Source organism: Triticum aestivum, chromosome 3B (assembly GCF_018294505.1).
Source record: "Triticum aestivum cultivar Chinese Spring chromosome 3B, IWGSC CS RefSeq v2.1, whole genome shotgun sequence".
Lineage (NCBI taxonomy): Eukaryota > Viridiplantae > Streptophyta > Magnoliopsida > Poales > Poaceae > Triticum > Triticum aestivum.
In genome coordinates, this window is record NC_057801.1 from 619,779,402 (window position 1) to 619,786,196 (window position 6,795).

Genomic DNA, 6,795 nt, shown 5'->3' on the forward strand with positions numbered 1-6,795 from the left:
TGATGAACCTACGAACTATGAGGAAGCGATGATGAGCCCAGATTCCGCGAAATGGCTTGAGGCCATAAAATCTGAGATGGGATCCATGTATGAGAACAAAGTGTAGACTTTGGTTGACTTGCCCAATGATCGGCAAGCCATAGAAAATAAATGGATCTTCAAGAGGAAGGCGGACACTGATAGTAGTGTTACTATCTACAAAGCTCGACTTGTCGCAAAAAGGTTTTTCGACAAGTTCAAGGTGTTGAATACGATGAGATTTTCTCACTCGTAACGATGCTTAAGTTTGTCCGAATCATGTTAGCAATTGCCACATTTTATGAAATCTGGCAAATGGATGTCAAAACTGCATTCCTTAAATGGATATTTCTTAAAGAAATGTTGTATATGATACAACCATAAGGTTTTGTCAATCCTAAAGGTGCTAACAAAATGTGCAAGCTCCAGCGATCCATCTATGGACTGGTGCAAGCATCTCGGAGTTGGAATATATGCTTTGATAAGTTGATCAAAGCATATACTTTTATACGGACTTGCAGTGAAGTCTGTATTTACAATAAAGTGAGTGGGAGCACTATAGACTTTCTGATAAGTACATGTGAGTGACATATTATTGATCATAAATGACGTATAATTTTTCTGGAAAGCATAAAGGAGTATTTGAAAGGAGTTTTTCAAAGAAAGATATCAGTAAAGCTACTTACATATTGAGCATCAAGATCTATTGAGATAGATCAAGACGCTTGATAAGATTTTCAATAAGTACATACCTTGATAAGATTTTGAAGTAGTTCAAAATGGAACAGTCAAAGAAAGAGTTCTTGCCTGTGTTGCAAAGGTATGAAATTGAGTAAGACTCAAATCCCGACCACGACAGAAAATAGAAAGAGAATGAAAGGCATTCCCTATGCTTTAGTCATAGGTTCTATAAAAGTATGCCATGCTATGGACCAGAACTATTGTATACTCTGCCCTGGTTAGGCAAGGGAGTACAATAGTGATCTAAGAGTAGATCACTGGACATTGGTCAAAATTATCCTTAGTGGAATAAGGAGATGTTTCTCGATTATGGAGATGATAAAAGAGTTCGTCGTAAAAGTTACATCGATGCAAACTTTTACATTGATCCAGATGACTCTAAGTCTCAATCTGGATACATATTGAAAGTGGGAGCAATTAGTTAGAGTAGCTCCATGCAGAGCATTGAAGACATAGAATATTTGCAAAATACATACGGCTCTGAATGTGACAGAACCGTTGACTAAGCTTCTCTCACGAGCAAAACATGATCACACCTTAGTACTCTTTGGGTGTTAATCACATAGCGATGTGAACTAGATTATTGACTCTAGTAAACCCTTTGGGTGTTGATCACATGACGATGTGAACTATGGGTATTAATCACATACAGATGTGAATATTGGTGTTGAATCACATGATGATGTGAACTAGATTATTGACTCTAGTGCAAGTGGGAGACTGAAGGAAATATGCCCTAGAGGCAATAATAAAGTTATTATTTATTTCCTTATATCATGATAAATGTTTATTATTCATGCTAGAATTGTATTAACCGGAAACATAACACATGTGTGAATACATAGACAAACATAGTGTCACTAGTATGCCTCTACTTGACTAGCTTGTGAATCAAAGATGGTTAAGTTTCCTAGCCATGGACAAAAGAGTTGTCATTTGATTAACGGGATCACATCATTATGAGAATGATGTGATTGACTTGACCCATTCCGTTAGCTTAGCACTTGATCGTTTAGTATGTTGCTACTGCTTTCTTCATGACATATACATGTTCCTGTAACTATGAGATTATGCAACTCCCGTTTACCGGAGGAACACGTTGTGTGCTACCAAACGTCACAACATAACTGGGTGATTATAAAGGAGCTCTACAGGTGTCTCCAAAGATAGATGTTGAGTTGGCGTATTTCGAGATTAGGTTTTGTCACTCCGATTGTCGTACAGGTATCTCTGGGCCCTCTCGGTAATGCACATCACTATAAGCCTTGCAAGCAATATGGCCAATGAGTTGGTTACGGAATGATGCATTGCGTAACGAGTAAAGAGACTTGCCGGTAACGAGATTGAACTAGGTATTGGATACCGACGATTGAATCTCGGGCAAGTAAACATACCGATGACAAAGGGAACAACGTATGTTGTTATGCGGTTTGACCGATAAAGATCTTCGTAGAATATGTAGGAGCCAATATGAGCATCCAGGTTCCGCTATTGGTTATTGACCGGAAATAGTTCTAGGTCATGTCTACATATTTCTCGAACTCGTAGGGTCCGCACGCTTAAGGTTTCGATGAGAGTTATATTATGAGTTTATGATTTTTGATGTACCGAAGGAGTTCGGAGTCTCGGATGAGATCGGGGACATGACGAGGAGTCTCGAAATGGTCGAGACGTAAAGATCGATATATTGGACGACTATATTCGGACTTCGGAAAGGTTCCGAGTGATTCGGGTATTTTTTGGAGTACCGGAGAGTTACGGGAATTCGCTGGGGAGTATATGGGCCTTATTGGGCCATACGGGAATAGAGGAGAGAGGCTGAAAGGAAGGAGGCGCGCAGCCCCCCTCTGGTCCGAATTGGACAAGGGGTGCAGCCCCCTTTTCCTTCCTCCTCTCCCCCTCTTTCCTTCTCTCCTACTCCAACAAGGAAGGGGGGAGTCCCTACTCCCGGTGGGAGCAGGACTTCTCCTAGAGCGCCCCTCCTGGCCGGCCGAACCCCTCCCCCTGGCTCCTTTATATACGGGGGCAGGGGGCACCTCTAGGAACAACAATTGATCCCTTGGATCTCTTAGCCGTGTGCGGTGCCCCCCTCCATCATAGTCCACCTCGATAATATCGTAGCGGTGCTTAGACGAAGCCCTGTGACGGTAGAACATCAAGATAGTCACCACGCCGTCGTGCTGACGGAACTCTCCCTCGACACTCGGCTGGATCGGAGTTCGAGGGACGTCATCGAGCTGAACGTGTGCTAGAACTCGGAGCTGCCGTAGTTTCGGTGCTTGATCGGTCAGGCCGTGAAGACGTATGACTACATCAACCGCATTGTGCTAACGCTTCCGCTTTCGGTCTACGAGGGTACGTGGACACAGTCTCCCCTCTCGTTGCTATGCATCACCATGATCTTGCGTGTGCGTAGGAAAATTTGGAAATTACTACGTTCCCCAACAGTAGGATCCCACCACATCTATGATGATACCGGGTTTTGTCACAATTATCGTCATAGAAGTGTCATAAGTATGACAGGTTTTTTTACTTTCGGCCCAAAATGTCACGGATGTGTCTTTTTTTTGTAGTGCCCTATTGGAGCGACGGCCGTCGTTACCTTGTCCTTGAGACCCATCTTGTCCCACGACGTCGTATCAATCGAGGCATTACCCATGCTCATGTCATGGTCCTTGTCCTTGCCATTCGGGCCCTTATCCAAGCTAGCAGGGGGAGGGGGAGGGTTCGTAGCACCTTGAGGCCCATCCGACTCGGCCTCCATCCTGATGGTGTAGCCCTCACTGTTAAACTAGATCTGTACGTAGCCACGGAGCTTGGCCGGAGAGCGTCAAGCGAAGCGCATACTCACCGGCTCGAGCCCCACCAGCGACGCCTCGTCCACCTCCATGGGGCGGCCAATCATGATGGTCCCGGCCATGAGGTGATCCACACGGCGGTGCTTGGGAGGCACGCCCCACAGCTTGACCCACACGTCCGACATAATCTCGGCCATGGGCTCCTCCGGAAGCGATTCCTTGATCTCAGCCATGATGTTGTTGAGATAGAGGAAGAGCTTGCAACTGTGGGTTGCCATCCGCATCATGGCCTTGTTGGGAAAGCGATCGAGAATAGGTTGTCACCAATCGTCGTTTCACCTACCAGTCCCACACCCCTTCGAAGAGGTGGGGGAGTTCCGCCTCCAGGATGGGCACCGACAGCAGCCCGGGCGCCGCGGACATGATTGCCGCATCCGCCACCAGCTGAGCCCGCACCTCCTCGCCCTCCATCTCCACAAAGGGAAGGCGGAAGAAACCTTCGCCGGGGATGGCATTGCCCATGATCTGCAGCATCAAAGGTCGGCCCCGCGAAGGACAGTACGCCGAGGCATGGCCCTCCTCATGGCAGATGACACACAATGGCTTGAACAAGTAGTCGTTCTGGTAGTGGCCCACCCGGCCACACTTGAAGCACTCTGGCCCGTTAGTCTCCTCCATGGGAATGAGCGCCTCTACCGAGCCCTTTGAAGCCAATGGCCCTGCCTTCAAAGCCAGCGGCACCTTCTTGGGCTCCGCCGATCCCCCCCCCCCCCTTCAGCTTCTGCTTCTTGGCATAGGATCCCCGATCCTTTCGCCGCAGAGAGGGTGTTGGATCTCCGTCCTCTTGAGCCCCTTCTTCTGATCCAGCCCCCGCCGCCTGTACTCCCATCTATATTGCTCCTCGTCCAAGTTGCCAAATCCCATCTATATTTCATGTACATATACTCTGTATATTTCAGTTTGCAGGTATTTTTTTGCCTAGTAATATGTGTCTCATTAATAAAAAAAGATTCACTTACAAGCCACGTAAACATCGACATTACAGGACTGAAAAGATAGGATAATCCTATGCAAAAAAACCAGCGCAGGTCCCTCTCCACTAAGGAAAAGGAGACATATTGTAACGCCCCAGATACAACTTTCCATATTCGTAACTCCAACTCTTGCCTTTTCTGGAGATGCGATATGATATTTCCTTCGTGGTTGGGTTTTGTCTTTTATTTTGCATTTTGTTCATGTCATGCATCTCATCTCACAGCATCATGCGCATTGCATTTGCATGTTTTCATAAAACTTGCATCCGCTCGTAGTTGCCGCTCCTCGCTTCTCTCTGTTGCGTTCGTTGGCCGATCCGAGTCCAACCGGGTTTCGATTCCCTCTTGTCTGACCGTTTGACTCTCTCTACACTTTACTCAGACCCCTCGCGCGCGTCCGAAAGTTGTCCCCAACCTGTCCCGCTCTATCGTTACCAATGCGTCTGGATCATCCCCTAACATCTATAAAACATCTCCGTTTTATTATTTGGACTCCCTACCTATTTATTCTCATCCATCGGATTTAGATCCGATGATTTGAACTCCTCTTTTCCTTATATATATATGTGTGTATGTATGTATGTATCTATGTATGTATGTATATAGGACGTCCATATGGGACACCTAGGTGCCTGGGCACCTTGCCTAGAAACCGTTGGATCACACTAAGATGTGTGCACGTGTAATTAGTATTAGTACTAATTCATAAATGCATTAGGTTTTTATTAGAAAAGAATTATTGCTAATTATTGCTTGATATGGACACTTAATACCCACCCAAATTAAACCCATGCATGTTTCCTACGTCATGTAGCTGGGTAATTTTTTTTGTGTATAATGGAGGTCGTATATTTTTATGTGCGCTCTTTTATTTTTCACTGAGTATCTAATAACTTGAATAAATTACTAGGTATATACATACATAACTCAAAATATCTTAGATATGTTTTTGTACTCGAAATATGTTAGGTATGTATTAGATACCCATACGTCACGTAGTCAGGCATATACATAGCCATATTTTACTTTAGGAACACACGTTGACTAGTTATGTACAATATTTTCCAAGCTTTTTTCGCACAGTCGGGTATACAAGTGTGCACTCACCTTGGGTATTTTCACTTTCACGAACTTGAGGTATATTATTTGATGTATAATATTTTCCTACATTTTTTCACATAACCGGGTATGTACAATATTTTCCTACCCTTTTTCAAGCCTTATATACGTCGACCGGGTGTTACAATATTTTCGTCGCTAGGTAATGTATAACCATATTGGATAGTTAGGAAACAAAAATAAAATGTAGTTTGTCAACAAAAGAATTATTGTGTATATACATACCCGCGTACATACATACTTTCGTTAGTAAGTATGATACCCATTTTAGATAATTAGGAAACAAAAAATGTAATAGTTCAAAAAATAAATTACTGAATATACATGTACATGCATAGGTATATAATTTCATTGTAGGTATTAGATATCCGTATTAAATAGTTAGAAAACAAAAATACATGTATTATATACTTGCAGCAATTCGAACAAAATCAACATTAATACATTTTATTGTATGGCAAGTGTTGCATGCCTAATAGTTAGACCCAAAAATAAAACGTAAGCATGCCAAGTGTTGCATGCCTAATAATTAGAAAACAAATTAAATATATCACAGTTTCCAAAACTAACAAGGTGCCCAGGCACCTAGGTGCCCCATCTATTTTACATATATATATATATATATATAGACACACACACACACACATATATATACCCCCTTATCCATTTTTAGACTAAACCCTAAATCCTAGGACATTTGTCCCCCTAGCCGCCGCCACCTACAGCCTTCCCCCTCCTCGGATCAGCCGCCATCACCCACTCAGCATCTTCCTCGGGATCCATCCCGATCCACCCACCTCCTCTCCCTGGAATTCCCCGCCGGGCCAACCCCAGCCTCTCTTTGACCCACCCATCTAGCCAGCAGCTCCATCCATCGATCCAGCGTCGATCCCTCAATCCAGGCCCGGGGCTCCAAGCCCCCCTGCCTCCACGAACACGAGCGCCCATGGCCTTGTGCCCCTGTCGTCCTAGCAGCAGCAACAACAACCTCGCCGTCGCCGCCTCAGATGAGCACCGCCCTGACCCTGCCTTCTCTTGCGCCTCCTCCCCCCGTCACGTTCCCCCCCCCCCTCTCTCTCTCATGC